This window comes from Marmota marmota, unplaced genomic scaffold (genome assembly GCF_001458135.2).
Source record: "Marmota marmota marmota unplaced genomic scaffold, marMar, whole genome shotgun sequence".
Lineage (NCBI taxonomy): Eukaryota > Metazoa > Chordata > Mammalia > Rodentia > Sciuridae > Marmota > Marmota marmota.
Window position 1 is genome coordinate 15,524,715 of NW_026000168.1, and position 24,523 is coordinate 15,549,237.

At 45.3% G+C, this 24,523-nt stretch overlaps 1 protein-coding gene across 1 annotated transcript in view; it reads left to right on the plus strand.

Moving 5' to 3' along the window:
* Hrh1 (histamine receptor H1) overlaps nt 1–24,523 on the plus strand; it is a 98,418-nt gene continuing 73,895 nt past the window's right edge. The window contains exon 1 of the mRNA XM_048787115.1: nt 1–83. The gene's annotated coding sequence lies outside the window, so the exon portion shown is untranslated. The remainder of the gene's footprint in view (nt 84–24,523) is intronic.

Consider the following 24,523-nt stretch of genomic DNA (forward strand, 5'->3'; position numbering starts at 1 on the left):
CTGGGCGAGGCTGCGCCTTGCCAGCTTGGGATCCCCCAGTATCCTGGAGGGGTAGCGGAGACCTCCGGATCCAGCGGCACCAGGTGGGCGTGCTTGGAGACCCTGCGACACGGCAGCCTGGGGAGGGTGGCAAAGCTCGCCTTGCTCTACAGCCCCGCTCGCTGCCCTGCGGTTGTGGCTCCAGCGCCTGGACGCGCAGGCACCTGTGGCTTCCCGGGGCATGGCCAGGGTGCGGGTCCTGAGCTGTTCCTCTGGCCTTTGAAGAGGGAAAGGCGAACACCCAGCATTCCTTGAACCAACCAAGGCCGAGTGCGATGCTACTCTGGTCCCAACCTAGGTGCCGAATGTGTTCTCTGTGCCTAGGTGCTGAGCATCCATTGTTTCTTTCAGTTCTCCCTGTAACTCAGTGAACCGAATATTGCCATACCCATTTTACAGAGGAGAAAACTGAGGATAGGGAGGGAAAGTGGAGCCCAGGAGCATTGGCTAGTAAAGAAGAGAGCTAGGGTTTTGAGCTGGAGTTGGGCGAACCTAAACCATTAACCATAAGTAGTGGAGCCCCAGGTTCAGTATTACTTAGTGTGGGGTATGGGTAACTTCTGGACCTCCACCCTTCCCCTCCCCTTCTCTCCTCCCTTGTAGGCAGGCTGGAGCCCCATGGAGTGTTTTGTGTGTGTGTGTGTGGGGGGGGGGGATCCTCCTGCTTGTGCCGAGAAAGAATCCTTTGTTCAAATGGGTGGATGTTAAGGCTAGAAAGTGGATTCTGATGGTAGAAGCACATGGAGGCTGCTTATTCTGGGTAGTTAGGGGACCCCAGATTCTGGAAGTTAATTTCCCTTACTCTGGAAGAAGTACTGGTAGGCAGGAGCAGGAGCTAAAGCTTAGCGGTTCTTGTTGAAGCTCTTGTTCTTTGTGTGATCTGGGGTCCCCTCACTGCCCAGAAGATCCCACCTTACCCTATCCCCATTCTGAGTCACCTGTTATCTTTGAAGTGTCTGCTAAGTCTGGGAGCTGGCTTGTGCAGGGATGCCCCAGGCAGAGTTGCTCTCTTCCTGCAGGGGGCTCCCAAGTCAGACCCAAACCAACCAGAGGGAATAGGCGGGGAGTCCTGTGTGAGCAAGGTCCCCAGGCTGAAAGATGCCCAGAGAACTCATTTCCCTTTTGAGGTTCAGGGCCTTGTCCTTCTGTGACAATGAACAGGTAGAGTGTACCTCCAGAGCCTGAAAAACAGGGGGATTGGGAGTCTGATAAAGGCTTGAATTCCCCACCGTTGGCTTTTACCTTGGGGAGTCTGGGAGAGTGGAGAGAGACAGGCCAAACATCAGAGATCATCATGTATTATGCCATTTAATACAGCAGCCTTGCAAGGTAAGTATCTTTATTGCTAGCCTCGATGAGCAGATAATCTACTGCGATTCAGAGAGTTGGGAATGTGAACACCAGTTTTGCCTCGTCTTAGATTATCAATGAAACTTGGGTGGCAGATGGAACCTTAGAAACCTTAGTTCCTTTTGTGTTTCTGGCTGCAGCAACAAAGCTAAAGAATAGAGGGATGCCAGGCAACAGGATCCCCGATGCCTTTGCATTTTTCTCCAGGTCTCTTGGTGGACCTGCTGTTGAGGATGATCACTCATCAGAATCCCTGAAAACCCCGTGTAGGTATACTACTGTGACTTTGAGTTTGCAGGACCCCCACATGCAAAACTGCCCAGCTGCTCCAGGAGGTATTTCCCCTAGCGGAGTAGAGTTAGTAGAAGAGAGCAGGGGATGCCTATACCATTTTCAAGTGTGTCTGAGTCCTACAAAGGCTGGAGCTGCCTGGTGAGGGAATCCACTTCCCAGAGAGGTTGGACATCCCTGATCTGGGTGTGGTTCCCCTAGGCCTCAATCGAGTGTTCCAAGGAACTTCCTCCCTTTGTACTTTGGAATTCAGTGTTCACACTTTACTCTTCACAAACAAGGAGTGCCTGATCAAAGAGTGTGGCCTTGCCGTTGCAGAGGCAATGCATAGCAAAGGGATTCTGGAGCTGACACGCCTGGGTTCAAATCCTAGTGCTGTCTCTTATGAACTCTGTGGCCTTGGGCCAGTTGCTACACCTCTCCATTCCTTGTTTTCCCCACATTTAGAATGGGGGAATTTGTGGCACCTTCCTCACAGGCTGGTGAGAGAATTGTGTTCATGTACATAATGCACTGAAATGATGTTCCATAATACATAAAAATGCTATTTAAGTGTAGTTGTTATTGTTACTAGGAAAGTCCTATAAGCCCAGGTTTGTGGGCTTGCAAGCGTCAGCTTTCTCATCAGTATAATGGTACTAATACAGCACCACTTTATCTATCCATCTAACCTCCACACAAGTCTGCCCTCTCATCTGTAAAATGGGAGCAGGTCTAGTTAGATTAGTATGTCTCCCAGAAGTCTTAGTGAAACCTCCAATTGTAACAAAGTCTCTATGCAAATTTATGCAAACTCCTGGCACTCTGCTTGGTACTTGGGAAGGACCAGCCATTGTCACTATTATCACTATATGGCAGACCTTTCCCCTACATGCTGCTGCTTGAGCTTCATGCTCTGCCTTGGTTTGGAGAGGCCTGGGTTTGAGACAGTTTTCAAACTGATGTTTTCTGACTCTTAGGGAGGGCCAGGATGGGTTCTGTGCAACTGGTTCTTGCAAACAGAAGAAAGTTTCTACCTGTCTTTCAGCCCAAATGTTAGCTGTATGGTCATTTCTTGGGTCCTCCAGGAATTATTGGGGGTCTCTTGATGGTTGTAGGATAGAAGGGGGCATGTTTGAAATTCTTTTCCTAAGATCTTCCCACAGCTGTCCCAATAGAACATACCAGCCCAGCTGCCTTTCAGATTATACTGCTGGCTTGGAAGATTCTGTGCATTCTCCAGTGAGGAAGACCCACTAAGAGTTCTGAATTTTAATTTTTTCCCCTTGAAAGAAATAATGGTGGAGTAAAATTCAAAAATTCAGGGTTGCAACCCCTGTCCCTTTAGTGAATTTGGGCTTCAGTTTTCTCATCTGCAGAATGGCCATTAATCATATTTGCCACTATATTTCTCAGGATTAATGCTGGGATGGCAGGCAGAGAAAAGAAGGGGAGGGGAGGGAGATAGTATAACTGGCAAAGAATTCCATGCAATTGTAAGTAATTCTCATTAGCATTCAGGCCAGGCATTAGCTGTAATTGCTTCTGATCCAAGACATTTTATCTGAAAGCCATACCTGGCAGAGGACCATTGAAGCCCCAGTCACCTGCTGCCCTCCCTTTCACAATGACACTGAGCATTTCTGAGTCTCAGGACGTAATTATAATAAAGCTGCTGTATCTTATTTATAAGTGACTCACTTCTGCCATTAATGGTGGCAGAGGACTCAGATGCACACTCTTTGGGAACAATGCTACTGATGCTGTCAGGGGTGGGGTGGCAGGATACCTCACCTCTTTTATGCATCCATCCTCCCAGCTGTAATTTACCAGTGATAATGCGGGAGGGTCACATGGGCCAGTATCGAAGCCCAGAGTTCTCAGTTTGTACAGCAGCTTGGATGGCGAGGCCCATTGAAACTCTTCACTGCCAGCAGAATGTATATTAGAAACCTTTCCAGCAGAGAGGATGAAGCTGGAGAGGTTGATGACGGTACCTCCAGGATGAATTAAAAGTGTAGACTCTGGGGTCCAAAAAACCTGAGTTTGAATCTTGGTTCTCAGCTTATTAGTTAAGGTATGATTTGGGGCTGTCTTCCCAAATAAAATATTAGCTCTAATACAGCTGGGACCATGTGGTCTTATTCATAGTTCCTATCACATAAAATGCACTCACAAATGCGTAATGGTTTAATGACTATACAAAAGATAAGTTGCTTAATTAGGCCTCAGCTTTCTCATCAGTATAATGGTACTAATACAGCACCACTTTATAGGCTGCTGTGAGAACTGGTCAATGAAATGTTATGAACAGAATAAGCATTCAGTAATGCCCATGATGACAAACAGGTGGGTGAAAGAAAGGACACAGCTGGTATAAGCTGGAAAATAGAACTGTTTTCCTACCCCCAGACCAAAAAGGAGCAATAGTACCAGTCATAAGAATATCCTGAATACATACAGCACTCTACAAGATGTTTTCATATCCATTGACTCCTAACAACTGGGCAAGAATCACTATTTGTTTTTCAAGAAGGAAACTGAGGTTCAGAGAGGTTGGGGAATTCTCAGAGCTCTCTCTTGCCTTCTAGAGGGTGGAAGGTGTAGAATTTAGACTTCCATGAACATGGTATCTCTCTTCATTACTGTAAGGTTTTTTTTTTAAAAAAAAAACAACTTTAAAGTCAGATAGTATCGTTTCTCAATTTTCTCTTCATGATTTTTACACATCTTTTGTTAGATATAGTCCTAGTTATTGGATATTTTCTATGCTATTGTACATGTTTTGTGTATATGTAGTTTAATTAATGTTCTTTTAGATATTCATTGGGGAAATAGGTTTGCATTTTGTATATGGGTTTTATATCCAGGAATGTTGTCAAAATATCCTACTAATGTTTCAAAATGTGTAGATTCTTTTGAAAATACTCTGTGTATAATTATAGAAGGTGCATATATCAGTTTTGTTTATTCCTAATTCACTGCTTCTTTTCTCTCCCTTGCCTTAGTTTCCTGCTAACACCTCAGTACAGCAATGAATTGAAGGGGTGATGGTGGGCATCTTTCCTTATATGACTCCTGTGGGGGAGCTGTTCACATTTGATTATTAAATATAATTTTACTCTAGGTTTTCTTTTTTTGTAAAGAGAGAGAGAATTTTTTAACATTTACTTTTCAGTTTTCGGTGGACACAACATCTTTATTTATTTTTTATGTGGTGCTAAGGATCAAACCCAGCACCCTGTGCATGCTAGGTGAGCACGTTACTGCTTGAGCCACATCCCCAGCCCTTACTCTAGGTTTTCAATAGAATTTGTCAGATTAAAGGAGTTCCCTCCTATTCTCAGTTTGCTGAGTATTTCTTTTCTTTTTAGTCATAAATGGAAGTAGAGGTTTAACAGATGCTTTTTCTGCATCTGCCCAAATGGTCACATGATTTTTCCCCCAATCTGTTGACCCAGTTTGCTAACCTTTCTGTTTAGGATTTTTTTTTTTTTTTTTTTGGTACTGGGGATTGAACTCAGGGGCCTTTGAGCACTGAGCCACATCCCCAGCCCTATTTTTTTTTTTAATTTAGAGACAGGATCTCACTGAGTTGCTTAGTGCCTCACTGTTGCTGAGGCTGGCTTTGAACTCATGGTCCTCCTGCCCCGCCCTCCTGAGTTGCTGGGATTACAGGCATGCACCATCATGCTCTGCTTTGTTTAGAATTTTAATGTGAGTTCAAGTTCAGGAGTGAAATTCCCTGGTGATTTCCTTTTGTGTGTGTGTGTGTGTGTGCATGTGCTTCTTTCTCAGTCTTTGATGTCAAGGTTTGCTGGCTTATGAGACAAGGTGGGCTGGGTTCCCACTTTATTGTTCTCTGGAAACAATTGCATAAGCTCTGAATGTTGATCATCATTGAGTGTTTGGTGAACTCAGTTAGACCCTCAGTGGGTGGACACTGAAGCAGAGAGTGGGGAGGGAAACCAGTGTCAGCTAAGTCCAAGGAAGAACTTTTCAACAGCCAGAGGCTCAGACTGCCTTGGGTGGAAGTAGACAGAGTGCCACGGGGAGAGCCCAGCCTTGGACACTGAATGAGGTTTCTGCCAACCAAGTATCCTAGATGAAGGGCACTCAATCCATGGTGAAATCCAGATGCTCAAGAGCTGCACTTGAGTCTTTTTGTGGTTTTAAAATTGTTGTGGCTGCTGTAGACTGTACATGTGAATTGTTATTCCATGGTGATCACAGATTGATTTTACTTTCTTGATTGTGTATTCCTGTTCCAGTTGATGGGCTCTCCTGTCCTGTTCAGTTTTTGTGAAATCTCTACCTTATGACCTATGGGTCACACCCTCTTCTGCAAATTCACTTACTTTCCCTACCAGTTAACTAGATATGGGCTAGTTTCTTAGCTGGAATATTCCCTTAATTTCCTTTTTTTTTTTTTAAAAATGCCAAGTACTGACCTAACTTGGGTCATCTCTTTTAACTCCCATAACAATGATATGAGCTAATTACTATTACTCCATTGTTCAGATAGGAAAATCAAGGTTTCTACTTGTTATCTTTAGTGGCTTCACATTTCACACTAAATTATCACTCTCTAACTTGGTGTAAGATGAAGGTCTAAATTGATTTTCTTTTTACCAAATTCTTCCATTGTGTTTATTGAATCCACCTTCCTTTCTCACTACCTGCACATCCTATGCCACCTGTACGGAATTACTGAATATCTTTGGAGGCAGAACCCCAGGATGGCACACAACTCTAGGGAACACTGTTTTAATGGGTTCTCAGCCTGAGTTCTCAGGGCTTGTAACCTAGAAATCCATTATTAGTGATGGGGATCTATCTAGACTGTCTGTTCTGGTCTGTTGGATTGATTCTGTAGCTGACTATCAGACAAGGTGATGACAGGAGACAAAAGGCCCATGACAATGGGATGAGTGAGAACAGTTTGGTAAAGAAACTATTACCTTGTATAAACTTTTTGGTTTGGGGAACCACCAAAGGGTGGGACATTGCCCTAGGGTGTCAGTGGGGCGAAGAGAGCTTTTCTACCTTTATGATTGGAGGGGAAAGAGAAAGGAGCAACTCTTGGAATGTGGAGAGAGAGCTGGCGTGTAGATGGAGTATGTAGCCACCTGGTCAGGAGGGAGCCAGAGCAAGAACACCCCATCACACCCTCCTGTGGCGTCCCAGGGCTACACCCAGCCAGGAACAGAGGGAGGGCAAGCAAGTCTCTCCTGGGGTCCGTGTAGGCAGAGAGCAGGTACGGTGGAGTGGGATTGCCATGGTGTTTGGATGATGATTTGTATTATGTGTGTTTTCATAGCTTACATCTGCTGCCTCCTCATTTTTTTTCTTTCAAACTTTTCCAGGAAGTTTTCACTCAGTTTATCCTTATTTATTGGCTGTTCTTTCACTGCTCCTGGAGAGACTCACTGACCATTATTAAATGAATACAGGCTGCTGCCCCTCACCCTGAGCCCACGTGAGGCACAGTTCCAGAGCCAGCCGACACCTGTGGGCCAAAGGGTCTTAGAATATGGCTTGATCTCAGCTGTACAAGGGTAGCCACATTTTCTTTCTTCTCTCTGCAGCATCTAAATGCCTGTGTGCGGGGACCACCCTGATGGGCCTATGTGGAGGTCAGTTCCAGCCTCCCTGGAGGACTGAAGACAGTCTAGCTCTTTATGGAACCTTCAAAGGTCTCCCAAGAGTGAATATGGGAGAAATGATCAGTTCTGCATTTAAATCAGATCATCACAGTCTCTCCCTGAGAACAAGTTCATGCGAGGCCAAAAAGAGACAAAATGCAATTGTATGTATAAATTGAGTTGCAGAAATGATGCTTGTAAATTCAGTGAACAGTTAAGAGCTAAGGCTTCAGAATCTGGGGCCATAGTTTTGGATTCTGGCCCCTCCACTTTTCCAGAGTATATCCTGGGCAAGTCACATGTCTTGTCTGTGCCTCAATGCCCTCAACCATATGGTTGGAATGGTGACATTACAGTTATGCACCACATAGGGATGTTTTGGTCAGCATTGCACTGTGCATATAGGGACATGGGCCCATCAGATTATAAGGAAGCTGAAAAGCCCTTGTTATCATAGGAGATGACAGTTCCATGAGTGTTATTACCCCTGAAGACCTTCCAATGAGATAAGATGTGGAGGTGGAAGACAGCGATATTGATGATCGTGGCCCTGTGTCAACCTAGGCTAATATGTGTGTGTGTTTGCATCTTAGTTTATCCCACAAAAGTTTGAAAAGTAAAAAACTAAGAACAAAAACTAATTTTAAATAGAAAAAACTTACAGAATAAATATAGAAAGGGAAAAAATTCTGTCCAGCTGCATAACATGTACGATTTAAGTGAAGTATAGAGTCAAAAAGTTTTTAAAGTGAAAAACTTTATAAAGTAAAAAAAAAAAAGAGGTTTCAATAAGCAAAGATTAATTCATAATATAAAAATATAAGATTTTTTAAAATACAAATTTCATGTACCCTGAGGATAGAGTGTTCATAAAGTCTGCAGTAGTATACAGAATGTGTCTGGCCTTCATATTTACTCGCCACCCCCTCAGTGACTCACCGAGAGCAACTTGTGCACTTGCAAGTTCCATGCATGGCAATGGCCCTGTACAGGAGTACCAGTCTTTTCTACCATACTTATACTATACCTTTTCTATGTTTAGATATGTTTAGATACAGTATTATGTCCAGTTGTCTATGGTATCCATATAGTAACATGCTGAATAGGTTTGTAGCCCAGAGCAGCAGGCTATCCCATTACCATAGAACCTGGATGTGTAATAGGCTAGACCATCCAAGTTTGTGTAAGTGTACACTAAGATGTTCACATAACAATAAAGCTACCTAATGACATTCATAGGTTCGGTGATGCATGACTGTATTAACTTCCAGGACAGTTATTAGTCTTAAATGAGTCATGCAGTTTGAAAGAATGAATATTTGAAAAGTACTTCCAAGAGTCTGGCAAGGCCTAATTGTTTATTAAATAAACCAATTAATATATATTATATGGATTTCTTTTCCCTTGAGAGATTGGGCATTATTTTGTCAAGTTCCAAAACAAAACCCATTGTGTTTTTAAAATTTGAAATTGTATTAGCCCTGTATATTAATGTGAACACCTATTGCATTAAGGGCATTTCGGTTTGGTCCAACCTGCTGGTTGTTACTGGTGTTTCCTCTGAGAAGGCCTGTTGTACATTGTAGCTCCTGAGGGCTCTTTGCTGAGGCTGGGTGAGAGAGGGTCCTCACAGAAAGTGTTGGAACCTAGAGGCAAGAGGGTTTGGTGACCGCTGTGGGATTTCAGAGTCTTTACCTGGACTCAAATTCTAATGCCACCCACTGAGACATGTGTTTGATCCCAAAGGAAGCATTTTAACCTTCCTGGACTCAGTTTTCTCATATGTAAAAAGGTAACAATACTAATACCCATCTCAGAGCCTCTTCCTCCTGATCCTAGGAAGACTAACAACTTCTATCACTGAGGACCCAGATGTCCCCTCCTCATGAGGCCCAACTAGTTTTAAGCTGACACCCCCACCCTAATCTAGCCATTCTTCCTTTCATTGTCTGCATGGCCCTAACCAGCCTGTCAGCCCTTGCAGTGTGGGGAAATTATCTCTCTGAATCACTGTTCTCTTGCACTGCCTTCATTACCTTCTGATACCTAGTAGGTGCTCAATAAAAACCTCCCAAAAGAAGAATGAAAGATAGATCCTAAAAGTCAGGTGGTAGGTGGGACCTTGCTCATGTCAATGGCTGTGCAGTCTACAAAGATGGTGTCTGTCTGCTTACCACAGCTCTGGCACTTGAACAACTTGCAAATCTTCAGATTAAATGGCTTTGAGGGCATTTTGGAAGTAGTAGGAAACACAAGGCAAGGATGGATTCTTTTCACTGTTGATTCAGAAGCTCGATAAATATTTGTCACTTGCTCATTGATTGATTCTCACAGCACCTTCCACCAGGCTTGACCAGGGCTCTGAGAAGCTCCATTAGCAAGTCAGGAACACAAGACAGATGGGGTCCCCTCCTCCTCTTCTCCCCTTTGGGAGCTGGGAGGGGCCAGTAAATAGCATTGCTTCATGCAACCTGAGCTCTGTCCAACCGAGAATTAAGACAAAAGGCAAAGCAGTCAGAGAACAAAATGTCACCATTACCAATCAGAGTGATGTGGGGGCATGTTGGGCTGCTGATGCTGAAGGGCAAAACTGACAGGGTTTCCCTGCCCAGGTTCAGGCAGTACTGCCCAGAGCACCCCTCCTTCCTGGTAGAGAGCAGGAGAGGACCATGCTCCCTACTGGCAGCCTGGCTCCTAAAGCAAGCAAAGTCTGAGTTCTACTTGACTATTTAATTTCTTGGATTCGTCCATAAATGTGTCACACCCAGAGGGGCCCAGGGGATGAGGAAATGAGGAGATGGAGAGAAGCCGTGGCATCAGAGTGATGAAGCGCCACATATCATGCGGAAGGAGACAGAAGGATTAGGCAAGAAACATTTTCCTGTTCTTGGAGGGGGAATCCAGAAGTCTCTGATGCCTGCTTATTATTTCTAACAGTAGAGAGTCAAGAAACAGGGTCCCTAACCTTCCTGATCCTCCCTCTGGCTGACTGAGGAAGACATTTCAGACCTGGGCTTCTGGGTCATTACATGATCTGGTCTTCTCAACAGCTCTGTGAGGTAAGCTTTAGTATGCCCATTTTATAGATGAAAAACTGAGGTTAGACATGCTGACTCACATTCTAGAGTAGACCTGGGGAGACTATGACAGTGGCCCAGATGAGAGAGAATGGTTGCTTGACTGGGCAGGATGGTGACCACGGAGCAAATTGGAAGGATTGAGACTGTTTGGAGAAGAGGCAGGAGGGCTGGACAGGTGGATAGGTGCTGTGCAGTGGGACGTGTCATTATTGGCAGGTTGTGTTGGAGCTGTGCTCTTGAATAACTTGTGCTTATTTTGTTTAGATTGGGGGTTGGGGTTTCAGGTTTGGTTTATTTACTTATTTATTGCCTTTTTTTTTTTTTTGGTTGTACTTTGGGTAGAATAGATGTGACCCTTCTAGGCAGAGATTTTGCAAAGAATTAAAAATTCCACAGGCATCGCAGCACCTGTGCTTCTCAGTGGAACTGAAGCTGGTGATCACTCACTCCTAATTGGAGTGGTGGCCGAGCGCCTTAGATGGAGTGGAAGCATGCAGGGCTGAGGTGGGGAGCTAACAGAAAAAGGTGCTTGGGTCTGTGAGCTGTCTGGTAATTAAGGGGGTCCTGTGACACCCCTCCCCCACTTTCATCTTGCCTTTCCACAGTCCCCTTACTGGTGACTGTTGTTGCATCCCACTTCCCTGTCATGTTGCCTGGCGCCTTGCCCTCTTCTGCATCCTTCCTGAGCATCCTCCTTTCTGTGGCAGCCTGAGCTTAGGATTCCTCTTCCCTCCCAGGACCCCTGACACCCACTTCCCTGTCTCTGCGAAGCCCTCTGTTATACTGAGGAATGAATCTCTTTTCTAGGAATGAATCTGACTGTGTTACTTCCCTGCTCACAGTCCAATGGCATCCTCTGCAGCCATCATGTAGAAGGAATCCTTAGTTGTACCACTTGAAAAGATGTCTGTGATAAATGCATTGTTGAGTGATAACAGAAGTGGCAGAGTACCAGAGACAGCATAAGATGGCAGAATGCCATGCATGGTCACAGGCATGGGCTCCAGGGCCATACTGACAATGTCACTTAATAACTGTGTGACCAGGACAAAGTGCTTCAGTTTCCTCACCTATGAAATGGGAATGCTAATGGTTCTCACCCCTTTTTGCAAGGATTAAAGAAGTTAATGTGTCTAAAATATGAGCCTAGTGCTTCGCTCCCAGTAGCACTCACTAAATGTGAGCTGTTGTCATGGCCACATCAGTGCCTGTCATTGTATATGTTCACAAATATGTGTATGTACCTCTCTCCCCTTCTACCTCCTTCAGGACTTGGGCTAGATGTGTCCTCTTCCAGGAAGCCCTCCCTGATCACCTTTATCACCACCAAGACTGGGTTAGGGTCCTTCTCTGAACTTGTAGAACTGCATGGACCTGTATCTGCCACACACATATCACTCTGTAGTCACCATCTATCTCCCCAAGGCTGTAAGCAGCCTGAGGATGTGGGCCATGGCTGATTCCCCATTATATCCTTGACACCCCTCAGAGTGCCAGGAACATAGCACATCCCCAGGAAGTTTTAAATGAATAAATGAGTATGAACAGGGCTTTGAAACATAAGGCTTCAGTGGGAAGCAACTTGGAAACAGGACATTCCAGGCAGAAGGAACAGCAGGGGCAAAAGCACGGGAGTAGGGGGAGAGACACATGACTGGGCTGTCCACATCATAGAATGTGACTTAGGAGGTTAACAGAAAGTAATTCAGGTGGGCAAGATGGGCAGGGGCTTTACGAATGTTTTGTGTAAATAAAGGAAGGTAGATGAATTGGGGGTGGGTGTGAAGCAAGAAGATGTGCTGGGGGAATGAGTCTTCCATTTACACTGGGATCCTCCAGTCTGGGGTCAGGGTCAGGTGCTTCTGTGACACCAGGTAGTCATCATAATGTACGATAAACACTTGCTTTACCTGGCTCTGTCCAGATTGCAGATTCCTCTAGAGATGGAAACCTGGGGTAGGTTTTTTTTTTTTTTTTTTTTTTTTGAACTCTAGAAATCTTGTGCACAAAGATAAGCTATTTCTTCTTCCACACCTCCTTTTTCTCTGCTACGTAGGGCTGAGGTCATAAAGTGTGTTGTGCTTCCTGACATCTGCATCCTAGCAGGTGTCACTCCAGTTCTTCTGGGAACAGCAAGTGTATGGCTCCTGCACTCATTTGAACTCATTCTCTCACCCCTGCCTCCTTTAGTTAAGGCTTGACTACAACTTACAACAGATGCAGCCTAGAAGTTCATTCCTAAGTGAGACTAGCAGGCTGCAAAAGAAAACGTTCTCTCCTAAGTTGTTGGGACTAAATTGAGTATTGCTTATGAAACCCAAATTGGGAAAGACAGTGCCTGTCCCAGCAGCAGAGGTGGCAGCAAGGTGAAATAGGAGTCAGAGTCTGTTTATGGGTATGGTGAACTTATTGTATGCTGGGGATTGCAGAGGACAGACTGACATGGCTGCTGCCCTTACAGGTGACATGATGGAGAAGACACATGAGTCACGACAATTAAGTGGGATGTGACAGTCTCTGATGGGGCAGCACAGTGCCAAGGGAAGTTTAAAGAGGTTACATAGAAATGTACATATGTCACCCAAGGTCACATAGAAAGTAAGTAGCCAAGTTGGGGTTTAAACCGAGATTCTCTGTCGCTTTTCACTGTGCTACAAAACCCCTCAAGGTGTGATGCCAGTTGCCTGAAATATTTTTGGCAGTTGTTCAATGGCAGTGTTAGTTAATCCTCCTGATTCTTCTTGTGGTTTCTTAGATTACATTCATCCTTTCATTTCCTTAAGGTTCCAGGAGCTGAATGTAGACTCTTTCTCCTGAGTTCCAGGCTAGATAATAGGAACAAGTCATGAAACTAATCCTTGGGTTTTGAGGTTGAGTGTTCCCTGATACATAGAGTTTATTTCTCCCTTTCTCTATTAGAGGCAGGTGAAAAAAAAAAAACAAAACAGTCAAGTAGGGAAGAGAAATCAAAGGAACATTTAGCTCTATGGGTTGAAGCACAGCCATTGAATGAGTCACAGGGATTTGGACACCCAAGGTTTGAAGCTGACATTGAGCCAGATTGTCCTATCAGTGCCAAGAACTGTTAAGGGTGACCTTCCTATGTCACTTCTGAATATGGATCAAAGCCTTCTCTGCCATCTTGGTCCCTAGGAGAAAATCTGCAGAATTGAGCACCTTTCTGATGAATACATTTTTCTGTCTTTGATCCCAGGCCCAGAGCTGTGTGTCTGTCTATGTTCTAAATGGTACTTTGGAGTAGACCTCAATTTCCATGATTATTAGTTTATAAAATAAAACTTTCATAAATCTTATTAGCATCACCAAACACAGGGTAAGGTCACCAGGATATGCTCTGAACATCTACTATGTAGTGGACATTATGTTAAGCTCTTCATGTGTATTGCATCATTTAATCTGGAAATAACTTTGTGAAGTCAAGATGGTTATTATCTGTACCTTTGAGACAAGAAACTGAAAGTTCAGAAACTTGAAATATCTTACCTGAGGTCACACAGCTAAAAAATGGAATGAATTGGGATTAAAGCCAGACCTTACTCCCAACCATGTGCTTTTCTCCACAGATGTTTAGGGGGAGGTGGAGCTTTGAGAGCTGAGGGAGGCAGCCCTGTCCTTCAGAGGAGGAACTTGGCCCCCAAGAAGGAAGGGACTTGCCCAGGGCCACACCTTCTGTTGGTGGCAGAGCTGGCTCTGAAACTAATTCCTCTGATCTCTAAGGCTACCCGTTCTGGTTTCCTTTTGAGGCTTATCAAGTCTTTAAACCAAGGCCACAGGCTCTTTGCAGCTGGCTCTTTCATTTGTCTGTCCACACTGGCCAGCCAGCGCTTTCCCACACATGGTTCAGGCTTCCTCCCTATCACTGTGTCCTTGCTGCCCACAGACCTTCCCACTTTCTCTGTCAGTGTGAATTCTGTGTTCCTATTGCAGTGCTCACTTAAACTTAGTGATTTGGGGGTTAATATAATTTTTATGATAATAAAATATACATAATAAAACGGGCACATAAAATGGCATATGACTTGTATCTCAATAATGTTGAGAAGGGACAGGTAGAAATGCCCCTCCAGGTCTCCCCTCCCATGATGCCTCTTCCAGGAAGGCTTTCCTTCGAGGAGGTTATTAGGGTTGCAGAGCTCAGAAGCAGGCCTGGTTTAGACTCTGCTAATGTGGCCTACTGCTGAATATGGGGATGTAAGCAAGACAGAACATAGTGTCACCACTATATTTCCAGGCCCCATGGGGAGCTGGAAGGCCATTTCGAACCAGGCTGCTACTAGAGACCCATTATCCTGTCCCCTCTTCCATAGCAGCCCTCTGCCTTCCTCTCTAATGCAGGACAGTGGAGGTGACTGTCCTCACTGCCCAACTATTCTTCTTCTTGCTCACACCACCTTGCTCTTCCTTCTCCTTATCCACCTTTCGTGCATTCAACAACTTTTTACTGAGCACATTGTTTGCCCCAGCTGTGACTCTAGGTACTTGGGAAATGCGGCAGGAGGAGCAGACAATATTCCAACCCTAGTGGAACCTCATTCTGAGCTGCTGGCTTCTGCTTGCCTGTGACAGCTACTGTCTCTGGCTTCTAAAGGTCCATAACATTGGCTGTTCCCTGGCTTCTGCAGGCCCATGGCATCCATAGTCCTTTCTCTCTGCTGGCCCATGATGTCTGTTGTCCTTTGGCTTCTGCTGGTGATGACATCTGTTGTTCATGGTTCTGTGGTCTTGTGAACTTCTGCAGCTTCCTGGGTTTTGATTTCTGCTCCTGGTTCTTGTCAGCCTCTGCTTTCTGTATGCTAAATTTAGCCTTCCATGATGGAATCTATTTCATTCAGCAATTTCTGCTTGGCCAGAAATTTTTCCTGGGTCACCCCACAGATAGCGCACCCATGACTGTCTTTAGCCCATGGCTGGTCCAGGGACCTGTGCTGATGAGTCACAGTCTCAGCTTATCAAAAGATCACATTTTATTGGCTCAGGTGATGCCAGAGACTATTCTGAGATACAGGAATGAACAAGAGGGGTAGATCCTGTCTGCCTAGGGCTTACATTCTAACAGAAGAATGTGCGAGAAATGAATTGACAATGACTGTAAAGTGCAGTGTTGAAGATTTGTGACAAGCCAGGCGTGGTATGCATTCCTGTAATCCCGGCAACTAGGGAGGTAGAGGGAGGCAGGAGGATCATGAGTTCCAAGCCAGCCTTAGCAACTTAGTGAGAACCCTGTCTCAAAAAAAAAATAATAATAATAATAATAAGCAGATGGTGTGTGTGGCGGGGTCCCTTTACATAGGATGGGAGGAGTTCACATTTGAATCAAGTGAGGAACTGAGGTATGCTCCTGAGGGAAGAACATTCTGTGGAGATGGAACAGCAAGACCCTGGGCTAGGAATAGGTTGGAATATTCTAGAAATAGTGAGGAGCCCTGAGTAACTGAACAAAATGTGTAAGGTCTAGTATAAGGGATGGTGTCAGACAGGTCACCAGCCAGGCATGGGAGGCCCATGTATTGACGGCTTCGTCCCCAGCCTGTGGTGCTGTTGGAGGTTGTGGAACCTCAAGAGGTAGGGTCTAGTGAGGGATCTTAGGTTACTGGGGTGTGCCCTTGAAGGGGATAGTAGGACCCTGCCCCTCCCTCCCTCTTTTCTTGACCATTGTGAGGACTTGGCTTTTTCCTGGAGGCCACTGCTGAGGTTTGAGCTTCTAGCAACACAATTGGGTGTGGGGTGAAAAGCACCATCTTGGCTGCTGGGTGGTGGTGGTGAGGGACTCCGTAAGAGACTAGTGCTGACCTCCAAGCCTCGGTGGCTATGGCCTGGACCAGAGAGCAGTGAATAGCCCCCAGGTATAGCTTGCAGATGAACTGAGCATAATGGATGTCTCTCTTCTGCACGTCCCTCAAGTCCCCAGGTAGGCACAAGCAATGCAGTCCTTCTGCTCCTGCAGTGCTTATCCCAGGTACCAAAATGGATTTTTTGATCCTTAACCAGAAGACAATAATGGTATCTTCCTCCTGGGGTCATTGTGGGCATGACAGGCCCTAGTCTCAGTAGGTGGGAGCTGTTATTGTTTAGGAACACAGGGGATGTGGGTGTTTCAGGATAGAGGAAACACCTCAGTTGGAGTTCTCTCAGTGGATTTGGCTATCCCTGACTGTGTTGTGACCAGCAACCCTGGAAGTGGAGTCTTTTTAATTGGAAATGGAGAAGCTACTCCTTTACTGTGTTCAACCAGGAGCTGGGGACTTTCTCCCACTTATTTAAGTCCATACAGCCCCTCTGAGCAATGGGAATGCCCATCTCTGTTTTGCAGCATCTTGGAGGTGAAGGAGTTCACCTCAGGGCCTGCAACAAGTGGCAGAGCAGGCCGATTGGCTGAGCCCCAGCCAAGAGGCAGAATGGTGTAGTGATTCAAGACCTGGGGTTGGGACCCACAGAAATCTGAGTTTGATGTTGGGTCTGCCACTGACTGGCTGAATGACCTGGCTGTGTCCCTTCCTCTCTCTGTGTCTTGGTTTTCTTATCTGTAAAATGGGGTAATAATGGGCTCCTTACCTGCTTCAGGTGAGGAGTTAGGAGGAAATGGATGTGAAGTCTTAGGCAGGACCCACATATAGTGGACACTGTGCAGATAAGAGCTCCCCTCTCCTGTCCCCTGGCCTGTGTGTCTGGCTCCTGCATGGCATCCCTGCCAGCATTTTGAAGTAGATGTCTCATTGCCAGACGCTGTCATGGAAACCAAGAGATGGGGGAAATAGGAGGGGCCAGAGTGGGGGTGGGAAGGGGATGTCCTTCCCTTGCTCACCCTCTGGCTCACCTTAGCCAGCTCATTGTAACAAATGATGGCTCAGAAGAACAAAGTGGATATGGGAGGACAAAGTGATAGAGGAGACAAAGGCCAGCTGGGATGAGCTACTACCTTTGACTGTACAATTAGTAAAGAGTACTGAGCACAACCTGCAGGGCCAGGTGCAGCCATATCTCAGGCTCCCTGAGGCCCGGGCAGGCTGGAACAGGGATGTGACTCATGCTGAAAATACTTGTCCATCTACCATTATTTCTGCATCTGTGAGAGGCATTGCAGCCATTTCCCTGTGAAACACTCCTTACCCCATGTCTATCAAGTCAAAGCTGATGATCCTTCCAGCTGCTCCTCTGAATCGATGGCAAAGTGAGTTGTTCACTGTCTTGCAAACAAAAAGAGCTTGTTTGAGATTACCTGGTCCCCATCATCCAGTGTCTTTCAGTACTAGATCCTTTTTTGACACCGAGTTCTTCGGAGCTGAGTTGGAAACCTGACCTATGGATTAACGACCCTTCTGAATCTCAGTGTTCTTGCCTGTTAAAAGGGTTGATTGCAGGACCTGCCCCATGGATCCAGAGAAGTATGTACAAGTGGTATTGTTATTACTGTCATTTCATACCCTCTAAACTCAGGAGCAAGGAAGGAAGCAGGAAAAAACTCTTAGGATATGCTTTGTTTATAAAATTAAATAATTTCTTTTTGAGATGAAATGAATCTTGCAAATGCTTTCTTCCTTGAAAGTTTCGGATCAGTTTATCAAGTGTTTATTTGTACCTACTATGTGCCAGAGCCCACGCTGGGTGCTGGGGAGATGAGTAACAAAGAATCATCTGACCTTTGAACTTGCAGCCTGGTGGGGGAGGCAGACAGAGAAATACAAAGTCACATAAGATGTATGTGGTCAAGATGAACACAGGGCTTTGGATGCACAGAAGTTGGAGGGCACTTATCCCAACCTGAGGAACCTGGGAACATTCCCTGGAGGGGGTGGTTTGCCTGGAGAGTTTCAAAGCTGAGTAGAACTGCTTGGTTGAGTAGGTGAGAAGGGCTTTCTAGGCAGAAGGTACCTCCAGGCAGAGCATGGTGGTCTGAAATAGCCTGGTGTGTCCAGGAGGCCTTAAGTGTTGGGATTTGCCAGAGCTGAAAGTCAAGGTTAAGGGTAGCGGAACAAGAACAAGCCTAGAGAGGTGATCAGGGTCCTATTGTTAGTGTCCCGTTCAGTGCTAGGATAGCCTACTTCCCAGATTCCTTCTAACCTAGGATCTCTTCATTGCAATGAGTGAAAGATGCTGTGTTTTCAATAAGTGTCTCCCAAAGGCCCATGTATTGAAGGCTTGGTCCCCAGCCTGTGCTGCTCTTGGAGGTTGTGGAAACTTCAAGAGGTAGGGCCTAGTGAGGGGTCTTAGGTCACAGGGGGCGTGCCCCTCCCTCTCTCTCTTCACTCCCATGAAGTGCTCAGTTCTGCTGCATGCTTCTCCACGCACAATGTGCTGTCTCACCACAATTCCAAAGCACAGGCCCAACAGGTCATGGGCTAAACCTCCAAACTGTGAGGCAAAGAACCTTGTCACTTTGTAAGTTGACTCTCTAGTATTTATTGTACTGGTACATCGAGAGACAGAAGAGGGTGGTCAGAGAGTCTTGGAACTTTCCTCATCAGAGAGTGGCCCCACAGGCACCATTGTGACTCTGGAGTTTGTTAGAAATGCAGAATCTTAGGGCTGGGGTTGTAGCTCAGTGATGGAGCACTTGCCTAGTATGTATGAGGCACTGGGTTCGATCCTCAGCACCATATAAAAACAAACAAACAAATAAATGGTATTGAAAGAAAGAAAGAAATGCAGAATCTCAGGCTCCACCCCAGAATAAGAGTCAGCATTTCGACAAGCTCCCCAGGGAACACCCATGCACATGAAGGGCACAGGACTAGCTAGTACCACACCAAGTTGCCGCCAGCCATCACCTGCTCTGTTTCCAGGCCCTGGCAGAGGCGGACTTTTGCTTTTCAAGCAGCCCAAGACTCCTGTTCAGGACAAGGAAGGGACTTCCCCAGCTCTGCTCCGGAACTGCTTTAAAAGATGTCTAAGTCCCCTTTTTAAGGCCCCCTGCCAGGTGTCCTTGGTCAGTTCATCTCTCTTTTGCCTCACTGGAAGCAGAATCAAGTGAGATTGAAGCACAACTTACTCATTTCATAAGAGGAAACCGTTCCTGACTCGTGTTAAAAACAATCTCTAGAGAAAGTTACTTGGGCAGGTACTTTTCGGCTCCTCCTGTGAGGTGGCTTGTCTCCAAGGACAGGGCACCCAGACCTGTGAGTCAGTTGCTTCACAGTCTTCATTTATTCATTTGTGTATTCTCTTAAAGAGAAAATAATGACAGGGTCTCCTCCATCTCCAAGGACATAGAATACCAGGTCAAGTGATTTGCGCTTTCGCTAAGGACAGTAGGGAGCCATGGAAGCATTCTGAGGAGGAGTGACAGGTTGAATATTGCCTTTTGAAAGGGCACTCTGCCAGTAATGAAGTGGGGACAAGAAGGGTCTGCAGACTTTATTGTGGAGGCTGGTGCAGGAGCCCATGTGAGAAAAATGAGGCCTGGGTCCAGGCAGTGGCCCTATTTGGTCACATTGTATCAACTCTTGGGCCAAGCTTTGTCTACTAAGTGGGCCGTGGCTTCAAGGATTCTGAATTCCTAATTGATCTCATCTGCTGGAGGCTTAAGCAGCTGCTGCCTTTGAAGCAGCAATTTACAGCTGACTGAGAATAGAATTTGGAAACCTTTCTGGGCCATATGTGACAGATAAAGGCATCTATTTTGATCCAGACAGATTAGGAGTTACTGGCAGCAATTTCAGCTTGACTTGGGAATCCCTCCTAATGCTCACCCAAGCCCCCCGGGGTTATGTGCAGAAGAGTCTTCTGAGGGACTCTGGACTCAAGAGTAGAGAACAGGGAGGACTGTGTTAAAGGCTTGGTCTTCAGCTTGCTGTTGGGAGTTGGTGGAACCTTTAAGAGCTGGAGCCTAGTGGGAGGTCTTGAGGTCATTGGAGCCTTGCCCTCTCAAGGGGATTATGGAGCCCCAGTCTCCTCCCCTTTCTCTCTTTTACTTCCCAGCCATGAGATCAGTGTTGTTGCCCTACCGTGCACTTCACCACCTTGGTATAATGCCTCAGTCCAAAGCACCAAGGCCAATCGATCAGGGACTGAAACTTCCTATATCCAGGAAAGGGTAGTGACTTTTGTTTAGTAGAAACTGACTTTGAAGCTCACCTTACCATTTACCGTGTGCTCTTGGATGATGAACTCACTTTGAGTTGACTTAGTCTTTTTTTCTGTACAGTGGGAATAATGGCAGCATTGATGATGTGAAGTTATTATGAATTCATGAAATATTACATAGCTCATATTTGGCATGTTATAAATAAAGGGTAGTTGTTAAATTATTATTATATTTTAATATTGCTATTATCCATAAAACTTTATTTACAATGTATAAATCATTTATTTTACCTTTAAAGACTCTGAAAGAAGTCCTGCAGTAAAATCTGCTTGATTTTCCTTAATCTGGTATTTCTGAAATCTATTTGATCTTTTGGAGTCACCTTTTTCATATAATAGCCAGGAGATTCTAAGGAATTCATGCTCTGTGAGACTTGCTTTGGGAAATACTGATTTTGTGTCTTGGAAACACCCTAGGAAGCCATTATCTCTGGGTCAGGTTTTAGTCCAAACATGAATCCTTTGATGTAAAGAGTTGTATCTCATTGCAGTTCCTCCTATTTCATCTTCCCCTAAGACAGGCACTCAGAAAGAAAGGCATGAGGTAACCATTCCAGAATCATAGGGCTAGGAGGTAGAAGTGGGCCTTGGGGTTTAGCTTTGCCCTGGAAAAAGGACTCATCCTTCAGTACTCCATTCCTGTGTTCACTTCTCTCAGAAGCTTATACATCTTGCCCAGAGAGCATTAATTGACCATTTCCACACGAGGTAGTAGCCCTGGTGGAAACCACCCATTCAAGACATACCACAGTGGACCATGGCTGCCTGTAACATGACTATCTCCCCGGCTAGACTGTGAACTTTTTCAGTGTAGACATTACATGTCATCTCAGGAACCCCAGCCAGGATTGATAAAGACCAGATTATATTCATCATCCTCTAGGGACTTCTGAGGTCTCAACCTGTGAGAGGAGGAGTGAAGAGCGAGCTCTGGGTCTTCTGACACAGGAAGACATGGTTTGTCTCAGCTCTGCCAGCTCTGCCAGTTCCCATAGCCTTGGTGGTGGTGGGAGTGGGGGGAGGATCAGAGCTTCCCCAGGTTGCCAGTACATGACTCAAGACCTCTCTGAGATCCTGGAGTATAGACACCTAGGGGAAGGAACTAATACATTGTGGGGCTTCTCATCCTGGAAGTAAACCACTTCTACGGCAAAAGGGCAGGGTTGACCACGAAGAAGTGATGATAAGCTCCCCATATCCACTCCAAAGCTCATATGCCATGATCTTTAAAGTCTGGCTTATTTGAGCTAGATGGCAGTTCATAAATGCTTAATCTTGGAAAATGACTTTAGTCTCCAGTGCTCTGGAGGCTGGGGTATGCTTCATGCACAGGAATTTGGCTGAGCTAAAGGGCCCAGAGACCAGAACCAGACCCTGGGAGGCTGCTCTCAATTGGCCTCAGGAGTAAGTGGGAAAGATGGGGAAGTAGTCTAAGCCACTGTGGAAACTGGGGGAGCTACTAGGCAGTAGGCTGCCCCCCATCCCAGAGCAACATTCCACAAAGAGTGGGACCTGATTCAGATCAGACTCCAATATGGAATCATCTTAGTCATGGTTCCTTTGGATCAGGAACCCTTTCTTTTCAGTGTCTGGAGAGAAAGGAGGCTGAAGCACACTGGAGCTTGGGATGTGACACAAAGTCCTTGTTAGGTCTTAGAGTCCCAGCTGGGAAGGATTCCTTGGAGAAATAATGATGATGATGATGATGAGGTGATGGTGGTAGTAGTAAGTGGTGATAATAGTGATGATAGCAGCTTCAGTTATTATTGAGCACTTAATTTGTGTTTTCTACAGTTGACCTCATTTAACTCTTGCTGCAACCCTTCAAGGTGGCTATTGAATCTCCATTTTTCAGATGAGGAAGTTAAACATCTGCAAGATTATACAAATTACTCCCAGGTCATTTAGCTAGTAAGCTGTGGAGCTTTGTTTTAAATCTGGGTCTTTTTGGCTTCCAAACTCTGGCTCCTGACCTTGAGGCTACATATACGGTCTGTCATCTCAAGGAAAATGATTTAGATTCCCAGTTTAAGTATATACTGTGCCAGGGTCTGAATCTTTCAGATTTAATGATTTCTTTTATAACAAATCATTTGGAATGCCCTCTTTACCATTCCTAAATAGAGGTCATTGATTCTACTATATCCACAAACAACCTAAAATAGTAGTAATAACAATAAAATACTAACCATGAAGTAGAAGAGAAATAAAAGAAGAACCACTTACAATAAAATAATAATGCATATGTCCCTACATAAGTGCTTGGGCATGCCCTCACACAAAACATCCTGAAGAGTCAGAAGCCAGGCAGCCACACCTAGAATCCAGGAAATATATAGCTACAAATCCAAGTTGATACAGGTATGTCAAGATAGCAACTCAGACACTACTGTGATTCCACTCATGGTAAACCTCCAAACAAAACAGTGTCTTATCCCCCTGCAATTTGAACAATCAGAGCCATCTTAGAAAATTCAGAGTGGATTGAAACTGTGCAATGAGGTTTTGTGTTTATATGTAAATGGAATTAGGCTTTATTAACTCAGATAACTATGATGTTTTCCCACCCACATGTGGTTCAAGGAACATTTGAAAGGTGGACAGGACAAAAGAAAATTCATCATGTGGAATTTCACTGGCCACAAAATGCCAGTTGTGCCTCCCAAAGTGCTCTTGTAATTTGAAATGTGCCCCCTCCAGATATTTCTAAACACCTCATGAAAAGCATGGAACTCTATCCCATTGAGAACCATTCTATTAGGCTAACGTGCTGGGGTGAGAGGCAGGTCAGTTCCACAGCCAGTTAGGACTGGGGAAGGGGAAGGAGAAATAATGAATATTGAGGATCTACTCTCAGATGGTCCCAAGGTCATGCTGTCATAAATGAAGCCAGAAGTCAAACAGGCTCCAAAGGGAATGCTTTCTACCTTACTTTTTTAAAACTAAGGTTAAAGGGGCTAGGGATGTGGCTCAAGCGGTAGGGCGCTCGCCTGGCATGCGTGCGGCCTGGGTTCGATCCTCAGCGCCACATACAAAGATGTTGTGTCCGCCAAAAAATAAAAAATAAATATTAAAATTCTCTCTCAAAAAAAAAACAAACAAACTAACATTAAAGTTTTTAAGGACTGATGAGATGGGAGTCTGGAAATAGTGTCATACAATGTTCAGAGCATATTAAAAGTCAAGTATAACCCCAGTTCTACTGTTCATCAGCCACATAACTTTTAATTGGCACTTCCCCCATTCTTTTCTGGAACTCCTATGCATCCTTCAACATCCAATTTAAACATTACCTCATTTGTGAATTATCCCAGCTTCTCCAGGATGAGGGAGTGTTTTCCCCCTCTGAGCTTCTATGTTCCTATTCATAAAGCTCACCAGGACACTTGCCACCCTAATCTGTGATTCCTGCTGTCTCCCCCAACTTGATGAGGAGCTTACTAAAGGCAAAGACTTTGTCTGATTTAAGACCCTCAGTCCCTTTTCTCTACCCCCAGTGCCCAACACAAGTGCTGCATCACAGACATTCGTAAATACGGAATGAGTGACTAGTGAAATGAAACCACTTTGCTTGCCAAGTTGCTCACAGAGCAGACCCTTCAAGCTGAATGATTAAACTGAGTAGGTCAGAGTCACCTGGGATTTACTGGCTGTTGATGGCATCTCTTCAAACACAGCAGCTTCTAGATTGAAACAGATAAGAGACAGGAATTGGTGCAGCCCAGCCTCCTTCTGAAGAGGTCTGTCCAAAAGTGGTCACTCAGTGGAGCTTTTTCCAAACACGCCTGCAACCTGCAACCATTCCTGCTGCCTTGTATACCCTACCCAGAGCTTTCAGCAGCAGAGAAAGGGGACTGGCATTTTGATCCATGCAGCAAAGGGAGGGTATGCTGCTTGCCTATTGTCATCCTTTAGCACTCATGCTCTCCCTCATGCACACTTTGTACCTCTTCTGCCCCCTTGGGGCTCAGGTTCATGTCCCTCTGCAGCCCCTGGCTACTTGGCACAATCCTCCTTTTCTTCTGATTCCAGCTTATC